This window comes from Astyanax mexicanus, chromosome 2 (assembly GCF_023375975.1).
Source record: "Astyanax mexicanus isolate ESR-SI-001 chromosome 2, AstMex3_surface, whole genome shotgun sequence".
Lineage (NCBI taxonomy): Eukaryota > Metazoa > Chordata > Actinopteri > Characiformes > Acestrorhamphidae > Astyanax > Astyanax mexicanus.
Genome location: NC_064409.1, coordinates 23650376 through 23667516, shown reverse-complemented (window position 1 = coordinate 23667516; position 17141 = coordinate 23650376). Strand labels below are relative to the sequence as shown.

Below are 17141 nucleotides of genomic sequence, written 5' to 3'. Positions count from 1 at the left end.
TGTGTTTTGGGTCATTATCCTGTTGCAAGACCCATGACCTGTGACTCAGACCAAGCTTTCTAACACTGGGCAGCACATTTCTCTCTAGAATCTCTCAATAGTCTTGAGATTTGATTGTACCCTGCACGAATTCAAGACACCCTGTGCTAGACGTAGCAAAACAGCCCCAGCACATAACAGAGCCTCTTCCATGTTTCACAGAAGGAACAGTGATCTTTTCTTGATATGCTTCATTTTTCTGTCTGTAAACATAGAGCTAATGTGCCTTGGTAAAAAGTTCAGTTTTTGTCTCATCTGTCCATCAGACATGCTCCCTGAAGCTTTGCGGCTTGTGAACATGTAGTTCCAGTCTGACTTTTTCGTGTTTTGTTTTCAACCATCCTCGGCCATCTACCATTAAGTTCACTTTGGCTAAAACAGAGACAGATGGTGTAATCTGATACTGATGTTCCTTGAGCTCGAAGTTCACCTTCAATCTCTTTAGAAGTTTATCTGGGCTCTTTTGTTACCATTCGTATTATCCGTCTCTTTGATGTGTCATCAATTTTCCTCCTGCGGCCTGGTCAGTGAGATTGACTACAGTCCCATGGATCTTAAATTTCTGAAGAATATGTGCAACTGTAGTCACAGAAACATCAAGCTGCTTGGAGATGGTCTTATAACCTCTACCTTTAACATGCTTTAACATCTATAATTTTCTTTCTTATCTCCTGAGACAACTCTTTTCTTCACTTCCTCTGGTCCATGTTGAAGTATGGTACAAACCATGTCACCAAACAGCACAGTGAGGTCCTGTAGCCCTATAAATATAGGCACACTAACTGATTACAATATTGTAGACATCTGTGATGCTAATTAGTGGACACACCTTGCTTTATCATGTCCGTTTGGCCACATTATTTTCAGGGGTAGCGTCATTTTTTTCAAGGCCTGTTTAAAGAGTTCACTTTTTTAAATAATTCTGTTGAACCACGACTTAAAATCAAGGTCTGATTTCATTTGTTCATTTTCATAGATTTTTTTGAAGATTCAAGTTATTTCTGTAACCATTGTGGCTTTTTCTTTGATTAACTGAGGGGTACCAACAAATATTTCCAATGTATATCACTTAGATCTATATTCATAGTGTGTAGTTATTAAGATCTCTGCATCTAAATCAAAAAGAAAAAAAAAATACGGAAATTGTGAAGGTATCAGCGTCTCACTTCCTAGATTGGGTGCTTACTGTAGATGTGTTGTCATGCCATGTGTTAGCATTTTAGCCCAATAAAACAGAAGGCTATTCTTATTACTAAACTTCCATTCAGACATGACTTGGTGCCTTCCCATCTTAGAATCCTGCCTGAGTAGGCAGCATTTCTTGCGTTTAGAACCTTACAGCCTCATTCTGTACATTTTTGATCATAATTGGATGCTGCATAAAATCTCTTTAGTGCTGTCTTATTGGCAAAAATTAATACATCACCTAGGAATCAAGAAGACTTCAGAGAGGTCAGATTAGGTCTGTATCTTACATAATTCTGGCTCTGAAGATGAATGGTGATTTGGTCTAGAGGAGATTTGTTAGTAGGACTCATCATCACTTCAGAAAAGTGAAAATATAACACAATCCTAACCCCTCTTACAGATGTGCCACTCTGATTACAGCAACAGGCTCTCCTGTGGAGATCTCCAGCAACCTGCTCAGAGCCCACCACTGATTACAGACTCTGCAGGGTAATCAGATGCAGAGGACATCCTGCCAGGCTCTTTATCAGCGTTCTTGTTGAGGAACGCAGAGGCCGGCCCCTTGTCCTGCACTCATCATCCTCAGTTTATGCCTGAGTTTGCAGAATTGTTGTTTTTTGGCATTATGCTCTGTGTGTTCTGCATATCACCAATCCATCCTGATCCCACTTCATCATCATCATTTCCATGTGCTCCCGTTCTGACGAGTTGTTGTGAGCTGTAATGGGTTCGGAGTTCATGCTTCGTGTAGAATGGTTTAGTCAGTGTTTAGCACTGATATAGGAGGGATAATAATTGCTGTGTTGCAAATGAACGCTTTCAGAAGCAGGAAGACTAAAATAAATCCAAACTGGGGCTGCGGCTGCAATAGATCCCTGGTTCCTTATTAGTGTTTCGTTATATAGAGGTGAACTGTGTCTTAAATAATGATACACTGTAAACCTAGAAGTTGTTTGAACTCAAATAAATTAAAAAAAGTCTGTTTTACACAAAATTAATTAAATAATTTCTAAACAATACTCAACTATTTTGAGTTGAACATTCGTGGACACATATACACTTAAACAGAAATCTTTGAGTTGAACCAACTTATAATAACTGAGTTTAGTCTGTTGCCATTAACAGCTTCTTTTCCATTGGCTTCTGTCACAATCTATTTGCATACTGGGTGTGTCCAACAGTTTCTGACTAACACTCACCATCAGTGTGTAGTGATTCACCCGGGGCTACCTTAGGTAAACTTGTAGATCAGGGGTGTCCAAACTATGGCCTGCGGGCCATTTGCGGCCCGTTTCCTTCTTTGGAGCAGCCCGCGAGGTATTTTAGAAATAGAATGAAAGTTGGCCCGCTGTTAAGCAAGTTTTTATAATGTGAGATTCAAAGTTTGAACGCTAGGTGTCAGAAACGGGCCAAAGAGTCTAAAAGCGGAGAGAGTGCGCATTTCTAGCACAGAAAAACGGGGCAAAAGAGTCTAAAAACGGAAAGAGTGCGCATTTCTAGTGCAAAAAATGGGCCAAAGAGTCTAAAAGCGGAGAGAGTGCGCATTTCTAGCGCACAAAAACGGGGCAAAAGAGTCTAAAAGCGGAGAGAGTGTGCATTTCTAGCGCACAAAAACGGGCCAAAGAGTCTAAAAACGGAGAGAGTGCGCATTTCTAGCGCACAAAAACGGGGCAAAAGAGTCTAAAAGCGGAGAGAGTGCGCATTTCTAGCGCAGAAAAACGGGCCAAAGAGTCTAAAATCAGAGAGTGCGCATTTCTAGAGCAGAAAAACGGGCCAAAGAGTCTAAAAGTTGCTGTAATTAAGGAGTTTAATATTAAGAGACATCATGAAATTAAACATCAATTTGAAAAATCTTAGTTTACACAACACTGTCAAAGATAAAGATAGTAAATCAAGTAAAATGGTGTGTAAATGAAATAATCAGGAAAAAAGTATTATTTAAAGTGGTATATTTCATTATTTGTTTTATTAGTGTGGCCGGTGACTTCAAATATATTTCTCCTTCTGGCCCCCAACAAAAAAAGTTTGGACACCCCTGTTGTAGATTATATGTTATGATTAAATGCTTGGTCTCTGTGTTGTTGGCTGGAGAACAAGCATCATTTGCTGAGCTGCAGTAACTCTGTGTTCTCACTGTGCTCTCAGTACTTTTAATTCCTTACTGTATTCTTTCATCTACTTTTGTTACAAAATGTTGAATGAAACCAGAAAGAAGACTAAATACAAGTTCAGGAAAATATTAATTTTAAATATATATGTATATGTATTTGTTAAGTTCACTGTAATTAAAAATTATATTACATGAACTTAAAATTTATTAGGTAATCGGTTACAACAAAAGTTTTGAGTTTAATCAACTTATTGGGTTTTACAGTGTATAAAACAGCATATATGTGGTTATGAACTCATTATTGGGTACTCTCAGTGCTCATGGGGATTGACCAATTTTGCTGTTATCAGTGGATCAGACACAGCAGTGCTGCTGGAGTTTTTAAACATCTCAGTATCACTGCTGTACTAAGAATAGTTTAATACCTGGCTCCCCAGGTGTAAGTATTCAGGGGAGACGTATGGTAGTGAGAGTTTCACACTGGTGCATTTTGGGTATTGTAGTTCTGAGACTGTGGATCACAGCTTGAGCTGAATGTGGGGGAGACAGAAGAGCTTTCGGCACCAGGCGTGACAGATATTTTGGATATTTAAAAAAAAAAAAGTCATACTTTATTAAGCACAGTAAACATTACTAAAAAAAACTGTTTTCACAAATTCTGCCTTTTTAACTCCATCCATCTTCCCATCCACTCTGACCAGCTTCTCTGTCCCTGCTGAAGAAAAGCATCTCTACGGCATAATGCTGCCACCACCATGTTTCACAAAGGCGATGGTATGATCAAGGTGATGAGCAGTGTTACTTTTCCTCCCCATATAGAGCTTTGCATTTAGGCCAGAAAGTCCAACATTGGTCTCATCTGACGACAGACCCTTCTTCCACATGTTTGCTGCAGCTGCAAATAGCAATTCCTATGTTTCTTGTAACGATGGATTTCTTTTTGACACTCTTTAATGAAGGACATATTTGTGGAGCGCATGATGGATGAGAGTTGTCCTGTAAATAGTTTCTGTTACCTGAGTTGTGGATTTCTGCAGCTCCTCCAGAGTGACCATGGGCCTCTTGGCTTCTGTGCTTCTGTGATCAGTGCTGTCCTTGCTTGATCTGTCAGTTTGGGTGAATGGCCATGACTTGCTAGGTTTGCAGGTGTAGAATACTTTTTTTTTTCTATTTTTGGATGATGGATTGTACAGTGCTCCTTGGGATACTCAAAGCTTGAGATTGTTTTTATAACCTAACCCTGCTTTAAACTTCTCCACAACTTTATCTCTGACCTGTCTGCTGAGTTCCTTGGTCTGTTTATGATGCTGTTTGTTGTCACTAGTGTTCTCTAACAAACCACTGAGGTCTTCACAGAACAGCTGTATTTATACTGAGACTAAATTTCACACAGCTGGACTATATTAACTAATTATGTGACTTCTGAAGGCAGGTGAATGCACTGGATTCGTGGTTTTACAGTAAAGGGGGCTGAATACTTCAAGGGGTATAAATCTTTTTGCAAGCCACTGTATACTGAACAGGAGAAAGAGAGGATGCTGTTCGTTCTGCTGCTGTGATTTTGTGTTTATGTGAACTGCTATATCCGTGCTTTTAAACCAGAGCAGTCTTTATGTGTCAGATTTTCAAAGAAGCGCTACATCCGCACCTCCACCCCACTTCCACCCAAACACACTCAGATCAGACTCTTTCTGATTCTCTCTCTCTCTCTCTGTACTCTCTCTCTCGCTCGCTTGTCCTCGTCTTCCTGCCGCTCAGTGAGAGTATATATATTTGCAGACAGGAGTGTCCTGGTTTCTGAGTGATTACTGCGGGTACAGCAGTGTCCGGCGGGCGTGCGGGCGGAGTGTTCGGAGCGGTGATGGACGGTAATCAGTCCGGCCGTGTTCGCTGATTGTGTTGAAACACTCTCTTTTGTTTTTCTTAGCATTTTTTTTTCATCCTCCCGGGCGGATGAGTAAACAGGATGTTTATAGATGGAACACGTTTCCCCGTTTCCCTGAAACTAAATTGGTTGCCAATCTGAGAGCCCCGCCCACTCCCGATACCCCAGTATGAATTATACAGCAGGTAGTATGAGTGAGAAATAGCAGCATACCTCAAATCAGCGTAGAGCTGCAATACGTTCTTCTGGCTTAGGAGGACGACTGAAGCCAGTAAACATATATTTAATCAGTACATTTACTTTCTACAAGGCAACAGAGGAAAATATACATCCATAGAGAACCTAAATATGCTGTGATAAAGCATTTGTCCCTTACAGATTTCTTTTATTTTCCTTTTTTCGTCTCACATTTTTCAGATAATCAAACAAACTTTAATATCACACAAAGATAACATAACTAAATATAAAAAGCAGATTTAAATCATAATTTATTTTATTATTATATTTCTGGGAATCATCAGTATGTTTATTGGTTAATGTAAGATGGGCCTTTGTGTTTTTTTTGGTCAGCAGTTATTTGGATACCATTTTCACCCAGCCTCTTTCTTATTAGTGAATCATTAACACCTGCAGTTTTTCATATGTTGTTCTTTGTTCTTTTGTGACCTCATGGATGAGGGGTCCATGCTCTTTTGGAGTAATTTCGTTGGGCCAGTCACTCCTGGGAAGGTTCACCAGTGTTTCAGGTTTTCTTCACTTGTGAAGAAAACAAATGAAGACTTTAGAAATTACTTTAGCGTATGCAGACTGATAGATGATCAGTGACTGTTTTCTCATCTGTTTTGAATTTCTTCATAATGTGTTGCTTTTTGGGATCTTTTATCTGCTCCATGTTGTCAGACAGGTTCTATTTAAGTGATGTCTTAATTCTACAGGTCTGTCAGTAATTAGGCCTGCTTGTGGCAGGTGAGATTTAACTCAGCTTTCAAAAAATGTGGTTAATCGCAGCTAATTAAGGGGGGCTCAAGCATTTTTTTCACACAGATCCAGGTTTGCTTGGGAATCATTTTCCCTTAATGAATTAAATTATCATTTCAAATCTGCTTTTTGTATCCACCCAGGTTATCTTTGTCTGATATTTAAGTTTGTTTGATTATCTGAAAAATGTATTAATTTGATAAAAAATGCTGGTCATGCTGGTCAACCAGTTTAGTTATGCAAATTGACCACCTTGGCTATACGGGTCTTGCTGACTATACTGGGCAACCAGCTTAGTGATTCTAGTCATGCTCTTTGACCAACTCGTTCATCCTGGTCAATCAGTCTAGTCATGTTGGGCACTTTGGTCAAATAACTTGGTGATGCTAGTCATGATGGTCAGCCAGCTTGTTGGTCATGCTGATGATGCTGGTTGACCAGCATGGTGATGCTAGACATGTTGGCCATCTGGATTTGGTTATGCTAGTCATGATGGTCAACCAGCTGGATTTAACTGGTCATCCTGGTAGTTTCACTTGGTCATGCTTTTAGAACAGCTAAACCATTAAACTTGAACATTAACTTTTCATGCTCTTTGACTTGCTTAGTCTTGCTGGTCAGGGCCATGCTATACAGCATTGGTTGTATAGCTTGGTCAGATTAGCTTCACCATCCTTGCACACCAGCTAAACAATCAACTCCAACATAAACATACTCTGAACTGGCCAACTAGCATGGTCTTAACGGTCATGTTGGTCAACCAGCTTGGTGATGATGGGCATGCTGGTTGGCCAGAGCAGTCATTCTGGTTGATTTGTTTGTTTTTTTTCTGGTCATGATGTTTGATTTGCTTGGTCTTGCTGGTCATACTGTTTAATTTGCTTGTTATTGCTGGGCATGATGTTTGATTTGCTTGGTCTTGCTGGTTATGCTGTTTTGTTTGTTTTTTTGGTTATGATGTATGATTTGCTTGGTCCTGCTGGTCATGATGTTTGATTTGCTTGGTCTTGCTGATCATAATGTTTAATTTGCTTGGTCTTGCTGGTCATGATGTTTAATTTGCTTGGTCTTGCTGGTCATGATGTTTAATTTTCTTGGTCTTGCTGGTCATTATCTTGATTTGCTTGGTCCTGCTGATCATGATGTTTGATTTGCTTGGTCTTGCTGGTCATTATCTTGATTTTCTTGGTCCTGCTGGTCATGATTTTTGATTTGCTTGGTCTGGCTGGTCATTATCTTGATTTGCTTGGTCCTGCTGGTCATGATGTTTGATTTGCTTGGTCTTGCTGGTCATGATGTTTGATTTGCTTGATCTTGCTGGTCATGCTGGTTGATTTGTTTTTTTTTTTTTTTTTTTTGGTTATGCAGTTTTATTTACTTGGTCTTGCTGGTTATTCTATGCTAGTCAACCAGCATGGTCAAGTTTGGAAACTCTGATTGTCTAGCTTGGTCAGATTAGTTTTGCACACCAGCTAAGCCACCAATCTCAAGCATCAACAGGCCATATTCTGGGCAAGAGCTAAGCTGCTCAAACAGCTTAACCAGTTTGACCAGTCAGCACTGGAGCTCTGGTTTGGTGTCAGGTCACATTTAACGCTGTCCACTAAAAATTCCCTGGATTGTTACTCCATTAAAATATTCAGTGTTTGAGGAAACAGTCTGTTACAGGCTGTGAGATGGATTCGAGCTTTTATCTTTTATGGAAACGGAAATGGTTCTGGATGTTCTGGTTGTGGCCCGTGGCTCTTTCAGAATTATGCAGGAGCGCTACAGATATCACTTAGAAAGAGAAGAAATGACCCAGAATTCCAGATTGTGCTGAGCCACTGCAAAGCAGCGTTCAAAGAATTACATGCTTAAACACAAATGAAGCCGGCAGTGCCGGAGAATTCTGTCACCAAAGAAAAGTTCCCACTGGATGGCACGGATAATTATAGCTGGCCAACATCAAAGGTCTGCTTTGAAGTCGTTAGCGGAGGATGTGTATGTTGGTGTGTGTGTGTGTGTGTATGTTAGTATGTGTGTGTGTGTTAGCGTGGCTGAAAGGTGTAAAATGTTACTGAAGCAGGAATGGTCTTGGCGTTAGACGACTTTCTGCAGTAGAAAAACACAAAAGCCAGAATATTAAATGTAACTGCAGTTTATTCTCTCTTTTAATCCAGTAAAACTGTACCCTCTGAGCACTAGTTAGAACCCCACCTCTCCAGTAGATCACAGGGGTGGAGGTTTAATTAATGATGGTTATTATTATTCACTTATTATTGACTTATTGTTTGAATAAGTGCAATTACAGAATGGGTGTGTAGCTCTGTGTACTGTTGCTGTGTGGTTATGATGGTTGTTTTATTATTTCCGGTGAATTCTGTGGTGTTGGTAAGAGACTGAGAGGTGGTTGGTGTGGTGTTGTTATATAGATGCCATGGTGTCCTAGCCAGTGTTGTTGCTTAGTGTGGTTGTCAAAATGTTGCTAAGTGATAACTAGATGGTTAATATGGTATCTCAAGTGGTTCATGTGGTTAGTATGTATGTTAGTCGACATAATCGACAATGTGAATTATACAAAATTCTTTGACTCAAAATTTTGCTGTTGAATAATCGTTAAGTAAATCGTAACTTTAACATACTACATAAATGAGTTCAGCCTGTATCTCTCAAATTTCATAATAAAAGTCCAGTAAAAAGTCATTAAGTTTCTGTTAAGCTATGATACAAGGCTTTAAGAAGTTTTCTAAACTCCTGCTGTTTAATATTGTGCAACTTAACTATGTTATAGGGGCTGTTGTTTTGATCTATATACAGTATTTGATCATTAACTTTATTTAAAAAATATTTTGACTTTCATTTGTAATTTGTAATATGCAAATATGAATAAATGTTGCAAATGCTTTTGATTAGGCTTTTAAGCAGAAGACAAAAAAAAGAAAAATAATTGCAGCTCTACACAGGTGAGTGCAGTGGTTTTGCCTCAATGCTTGCTAGAATTGCATTTTAGTGTTTTAATGTTGGTGTAGTTTTTCCAGGTGGTTGCTGTGGTGTTGGTTAATGGTTGATTTAGTGTTGTTTAGTGTGGTTGCTATGGTATGTCAGTTAGTAACTGTAGTGTTTTTAAACATTTTTGTAAATGGGAGTTTTAGCATTTCATGGCGTTTGGTATAGTATTTCAGGTGGTTTCTGTGGTGTTGCATAGTTGCTAAGCAGTTGCTAAACAGGTGTTTTTTGTTGTTATTGCATACAGATTGCAGAAAATCTGTTGATTCTGAATATAAATAAATTGTAATGTAACGTAATGTAACTGCATGTAAACTTTTCTTTTTTTCTCATTCTTTAAATATAATATTGTGTTTTTGTATGACATTTGTTTTTTTTTTAAGATTTAAATAATCACAGTATATCAAGTTGCAGTAAATAAATTGTGAACATTTAATTATAACCCCTGTATTGTGAATAGAGAGGCACATGGCATTTCACGATACATTGCCCATGATAACGATGATATCACAATACTGTCATTCTTTGATACTTGATATTTCACAAGATCTGTTTCACTGCATCTGTTTTAATAAAGAGGATAAAATATTCTTAAAATAAGCAAATATCTGGATTTATGAATAATGAAGCAGTAACTTCAGTATCTTCAGTATCTAAGTTTAGATTGTGTATGTGTCATTAAAAAATCCACATTTGATACCACTTTCGCTCATGGATTGCAAAAAAAAAAAAACAATATATGCAATATATCGCAATATCGATATTTTGTCCACCTCCAAGTCATGATATGTATCGTATGAGGCGGTAATTGCAGTTAAACACTCTACTCATCAGGGACAGTGACTGAGAGCATCACTCAGGTGTTGGTAATCAGTGTGTGATGAGAGCAGATCTGGACAGGTTGTGGAGAGCCGTGTCGGGCGGGGACGGTCCCGCGGGCCATTAAAAGACTGATTAATCGACAAATTGAGCTTTAAGACAATGTTGGCGAGCAATTTAACGCTGTTACTGGATTCATTTTGCCTTCATTTGGATATTACACGCTCGGCCGGGCCGGCGGCGCTGGCCGGGATGTCGGGTCTCAGCGGGGGGGAGGCGTTCCATTTACACTGGTCTACTCCGGGCGGCGGTTCCTGCGGCGCTCCGACGCTGACGGCTGATTGGTCCTGGCGTGGAGTGACAGGCTGTCCGGGGTGTTTGGGCTGCAGTGGGATCTGTGGACGGGGTGAAAATGGGAGTGTTAAGTAGAACTGAGCCTCGGGGGGTAATGGACCTTTACTACTGAAAACACCACCAGCATATCAGTTTTTATTATTATTACAGCAGTGTATTATGGTTGTGTAATATTAATGTGTAATTATATATATATTAATTCTGTTATTAATAATAAGTTTGCAACGCCACTCACACTAGGTTTGGGCAACTTGTATAAATATGTTTAAATAATATTACGTTTTTTTTTATCATTTTAAAGCCAAGTGTAGCATATTTTATACATAAATAGGGAGTGATATATTTATATAATTTGTTCTAAAAATATTATTTGAATAAAGTTTTACTTTAATGTAAATAATAGAAATATTAATTTAACAATAGATTTAAAATACATAAAAAAATAATACATACGGGAGGTCAAAAAAAAGATCTCAGCAGTTCTATTCTAATCATGAATTTACCTCAGCAGTGTAATTCTAAAAATACATTTACCTCAGCAGTGCTATTCTAATCATGAATTTATCTCAACAGTGCTATTCTAATCATGAATTAAACTCAGCAATGTTATTCTAATCATGAATTAAACTCAGCAATGTTATTCTAATCATGAATTTACCTCAACAGTACTATTCTAATCATCCATTTACCACAGCAGTCCTATTCTAATCATGAATGTACCTCAGCAGTGCTATTCTAGTCATCCATTTACCTCATCAGCGCTATTCTATTCATTCGTTTACCTCAGAAGTGCTATTCTAATCATGAATTTACCTCTGAAGTGTTATTCCAATCATACATTTACCTCAGCAGTGCTATTCTAATCATTAATTTACCTCAGCTTTGCTATTATAAACATGAATTTACCTCAGCAGTGCTATTCTAATCATAAATTTACCTCAACAGTGCTATTCTAATTATAAATTTAACTTAACAGTTCTTTTCTAACCATGATTTTACATAAGCATTGTTATTCTAATCATTTATGTACTTCAACAGTGCTATTCTATTTATGAATTAAACGCAGCAGTTATTTTAAATCATGAATTTACATCAACAGCGCTGTTCTAAACATGAATTTACCTCTGAAGTGTTCTTCTTATCTTGAATTTACCGCAGCAGTGGCAGTGTAGTCTAATCTCTAATCATTAATCTGGAAAACAGTTCAGCATATACTGAAATAAGCATTGGAAAGATTGTTTTAATAGAATATTATTGATGCTTGATTTTAGCTGAGAGTGTGTTATAATGACTCTGTCAGCACCTCTGTTTATGCAGTGTGATTAATTGGTATGTAGAGAGGGTTGGTTGGTAAGTTAGAATGGGGTCATAAGGTCATTCATGTGATTGGCTGGTGTGTGCTCATTATACAGTAAGTCCAGATCAGTATTAATTGTGTACACCAGATTCAGCGTGAGTGCAAATACACTCTATTTAATCTGTGTGTATTCTGTGTGTGTGTGTGTATTCTGTGTGTGTATTCTGTGTGTGTGTATTGTGTATTGTGTGTGAGCTGCTGGTTGCTGGTGTAACTGTTGTTGATGAGATTACGGAGTTAATTATATATTGATTACAGTCTGCAGACGCATGCAGAAATCACCCTCAGCCAAATTACATGTAATACTGAATTTCCTCTACAGAGACTCACTCCAGCACATTATAATACACTGATACTCTTGAATTACTCGATTTAACATTTTTATAGCATGGCGTCTTTCTGTATGTAAATAAATATTTATAATAAACTGCTTGTTCTTTATTGTTTCTTCTGAAATTAAGTGTATTAAAATAGTTTATTCTAGGGGTGTGACGAGATCTCGCGTGATTAAACGTGACAATATTTCTCGTCAAGCTTTAACCTGTCTTGCAGGGAAAAAAATAGTTTAGTATGGACTTTTTAAGCGGGATCTGGCAACACAGCAGGAGTGCAACTACGTTCTGTTTGTGGTGTATGCAAACGTAATATCAGCGCCCCCGGGGGGAAGGGGGTGGAGGAGATACGTTCTGTCATTACTAGCCCACCGTGCTCCGCAAAACCAGCAAGCTGATGCGTCGCATAGGCTGCATACCCCCTTTTTAAGTTGTGTGTCTGGCTGCATTTTGACTCCAGTAGAAACAATAAACGGTATCAGAGTGACCAACAAGACACAAACCATATATAAATACTGTAAATAAATCCTACACCTGACTGTTTCATAGGCAGGTGTACTAATCCCTTAGCTCTGTACTGTATTTAAAAAAATGTTCTGTCTCTGTTTGCACTTCAAGCATAGTCTTAATGTGACTGGTTATGGTTACGCATAGTTAAATTACAAGAGATTTAGGAGAAAAAAAACACAAACCACAGGCTTAATATGACTGGTTGTGGTTTGCACTTATTGTTTGCACTATATAAGACCTAGAAAAGTTTTATTTTTATTTTTTATTCTTATTTCTATTTCTTATAGAATCAATGTGTGAGAGAAACCAGTCTGTTAAATTTGCGTTATATGATTTTGTCAAATAAAACTCTAGTTTTCAAGCCATTTTTCATTTTTGACATTTTCTTTAAAAATGTATTTTTAAATCTCGTCTCATCTCATTCTTGTGATATTAGTGTCTCGTCACACACCTAGTTTATTCTGATTTTCTCTACTTTCTGGTTCATTCTGGAGCGTTTTTGTGAGGATTGCATTCTGCCACAAGATAAGCGTCATTCCCAACTGAACCCATCCAAAAGTATTGCTCAGAGCTCCATCTATCTCTATATCATTCCAGAGATCACAGTTTCACTGCTCTAATAATATAAATTGGCTCCATGGAGCCAATAGGCTTATATATTATGTTTTTTTTTTTTTTTTTTTTTTAAACTCCAGAGAGTCCTATTCTATCGGCAGTACTTCTCTTTCTACATGGACTATATAAGCTGTGTGTGTGTGCATGTCTGTGTCAGCAATGTGTACAACTTAAAATATCAAAATGCTTCATTCATTAAAAGTGATGTCCTCACACAAACACGCACAGTTTTAGACAGATGTATTCAGACTGGTGTATTCTGTGTGTGTGTGTGTGTGTGTGTGTGTGTTTGTGTGTGACAGTGAATCGCAGTGGCAGCAGGTCATTAGAGAAAGAGTGTGTGTGTCTGTGTGTGTGAGAAAGTTGTGTGTGTGTGTGTGTGTGTGTGTGTGTGTACAGTACACGACTCTGTTAAACACTGGTGTGCTCTTTCTCAGTTAGCAGCAATTAGCCGAACCTCTGGAGCTCCACACCGGCTAATTATCACTCACTTACACCCCCCACACCCACTACGCCTGCGTTAGCACCTCTGTTTAGCGTGCTAACCCCACAGCGGACGTTAGCGGCTACGCTATCCAGTCTTCTGCCTTAAATTCCTCACCCTGTGTTTTCTATTTGTTGTGTATTGACAAGAAGTTGGCGATACGATATGAATATATCACGATACAGGGGCTACGATATGTTCAACATAGCACAAAATATTGGGTAACACTTTACTTGGATGGTCTATTTGATGGCCTCTTTGATGCTCAACTGTCATTCAACTAACATTCAACTACATGTCAATTAAATGCAAATGAACTAAAAGGTCAAAGTAATTGATTCTCTATTAAATATAACCCTACATTTAACTGTAATCCAAATGCTTATTTTAATATGTTAGGATTGGGTTTAGGGTTAGATTTTAAGCTTAGGTTAAGGTTAGTGTAAGGGTTAGGTGTAGGGTTTGGTTGATTTAAGGGTTAAGGTTAGGGTTAGGTCTAGGGTTAGATTTTAGGGTTGAATAAGGGTTAAGGTTAGGGTTAGGGTTAGATTTTAAGTCTTGGCTTTGGAATGCAACTCTTATATTATAATTCAGTGTTGACTGCAGCACCCAGCATCCTGCATAATGCAAATAAGCCATACATCCATTGGTGCTAATTGCTTGCCTATCCACTTTATGAGCTTGTGATTTTAGAACACTGTTGGACGGAGCGAGTAGAAATGTGAAACAAAGCCAGTGTCTAGCATATTAAAGCTGTGTTAACGTTGTTGGACGGGTTGGTAGGGGTCCATATCCAACGTGCTAACACTGCTGTAGCGATGTTGGATGGGGCTGAGAGCAATGTGAGGTGAAGCCCATAGTCATCACCCGAACGCAATGGTAGCAATATTGGATGAGGCCTGTAGCCAGCATGCTAACACTACTGTAGCGATTTTTGGACACAGCCAATAGCAATGCCAGTGCCCTAACACAGTGGTAGCAATGTTGAATGCAGCATTCTAACACTCCGGTGGTGATTTGGGACATGGCCAGTATACAGAGTAATATCTCACAGTTCTCCCTTTTGCATTTTTAGTTAATAAGCCCAGTTTTACAAGTTAGCATGCTGTGCACTTTCTGATCCTGATTTATCAACACAGCAAAAAATAGTCTTACTGGTCCATGTTGATATGAAGCCATTTGGCCCTGCAGTGGAACAATATTAAGATTGAAATAAAAAATAAGAGACCACTTAAAAATTATGAGTTTTTTTGATTTTGCCAAATTGAAAATCTCTGGAATGTAATCAAGAGGGAGATGGATGATCACAAGCCATCAAAACAAGCTAAACTGCTTGAATTTTTGCACCAGGAGTGTCACAGTATTATCCAAAATCAGAGAAACTGATTCAGGAAAGTGGTCGCTTAATTGTTTCCAGAGCTGTAAGTGTCAGTTTAGAAGCATGACCTGTTCAGACCAATGTCAGATATAGATCATATTAGAGAGATTATCCAAAATGAACACTGGATTTGGTAAGAAAATTATATTTGGACCATGTTCTCCTGCTGTTTGACCAGAACCTTATTGAGATCAGAGATCCACACTGATTAAATATGCTTTGATTACGAGTGTGGATGTTTTCGCTAGCGTCTGTCAGCGAGGCTTAGATTCCAGATGCTTTCATAAGACTCCTCTTCACCATCAGAAATGCAGAACCCAGCTCTTAGATTTCTGCTCCGTCTCGATTAGAACGTTCCAGAAGGTTGAGTGTTTAAACGCAGAGCTGAGTTGAGATCTAAAGCTGAACATCTGGACTCTGATTGGCTGCGTTTTCGTCTTCTGGGCCCAGATTGCATCATCATAACCTCAGCCTTTATTCTGCAGATGGTGGCAGGTTCCTTTCTCTCTCTCTCTCTCTCTCTCTCTCTTAGTCTGAGTGACAGGCTGTCAGTAATAGCTTGATCCCAGTGTGGAAGAATTAGGGGGCTAATTTCACACACAAGTGCACCAATTTATATTTATGGGATGGGGTTATATATACATTTCATTAAATTCTATATATACTGTATTACTGTATGTGTACAGCACTATGCAAAAGTCCACAATTCTTTTCAGGTTGTACAGATTGGTCTAGTCCATGCTCCAGACTTTTTATGTTGTCATATTCTATCCTATTGTCATTAAGTGAATCATAATGAGTTGGTCAGTTGGTTTTGCATTATTGTGTTAAAAACGCCTGTTCTATACAGTAAGTTGTGAGTGGTAATAGTGAATATACAGTGCCTTGCAAAAGTATTCGTCCCCCTTGAACCTTTAAACCACATTTCAGGCATCAAACATAAAGATATGAAACTGTATTTTTTTTTAGACATAAAAAACTGAAAAGTGGGCAATATTATTTGGCCCCTTTTACTTTCAGTGCAGCAGACTCACTCCAGAAGTTCAGAGAGGATCTCTGAATGATCCAATGTTGACCTAAATGACTGAAAATGATAAATAGAATCCATCTGTGTGTAATCAAGTCTCAGTATAAATGCACCTGCTCTGTGATAGTCTAAGAATCCTATTTAAAGCTCAGAGAGCATCATGAAGACCAAGGAACACACCAGGCAGGTCCGAGATACTGACATGGAGAAGTTTAAAGCCGGATTTAGATACAAAAAGATTTCCCAAGTTTCAAACAACTCAAGCAGCACTGTACAAGTGATCATTTTGAAATTTAAGGCCGTCCATCTAAACTTTCAGCTCAAACAAGGAGAAGACTGATCAGAGATGATCAGCCAAGAGGCCCATGATCACTCTGGATAAACTGCAGAGATCTACAGCTGAGGTGGAAGAATCTGTCTATAGGAAAACAATCAGTCGTACACTTCACAAATCTGGCCTTTATGGAAAAGTGTCAAGAAGAAAGACATTTCTCAAAGATATCCATAAAAAGTCTCGTTTAAAGTTTGCCACAAAGCACCTGGGAGACACACAAAACATGTGGAAGAAGGTGCTCTGGTCATATGAAACCAAAATCAAACTTTTTGACCACAATGCATGTTGGTGTTGGTGTAAAAAAGCAACACAGCTCATCAGCATGAACACACCATCACCTCTGTCAAACATGGTGGTGGGAACATCATGGTTTGGGCCTGCTTTTTTTTTAGCAGGAACAGGGAAGATGGTTAAAATTGATGGGAAGATGGATGGAACCAAATACAGGACATTCTGGAAGAAAACCTGTTGGAGTCTGCAAAAGACCTGAGACTGGCACGGAGATTTATCTTCCGACAAGACAATGATCCAAAACATAAAGCAAAATCTACAATGGAATGGTTCAAAAATAAACGTATCCAGGTGTTGGAATGACCAAGTCAAAGTCCAGACCTGAATCCAATGAAGAATCTGTGGAAAGAGCTGAAACTGCTGTTCACAAACCAACGCTCTCCATCCAACCTCACTGAGCTCCAGCTGTTTTGCAAGGAAGAATGGGGCAAAAAGAGATATACCCTAAGTGA

At 38.7% G+C, this 17141-nt stretch overlaps 1 protein-coding gene across 12 annotated transcripts in view; it reads left to right on the top strand.

The window, feature by feature from the left end:
* magi2a (membrane associated guanylate kinase, WW and PDZ domain containing 2a) overlaps positions 1 to 17141 on the top strand; it is a 321760-nt gene that overhangs the window by 170249 nt on the left and 134370 nt on the right. The gene's annotated exons all lie outside the window — the stretch shown is intronic.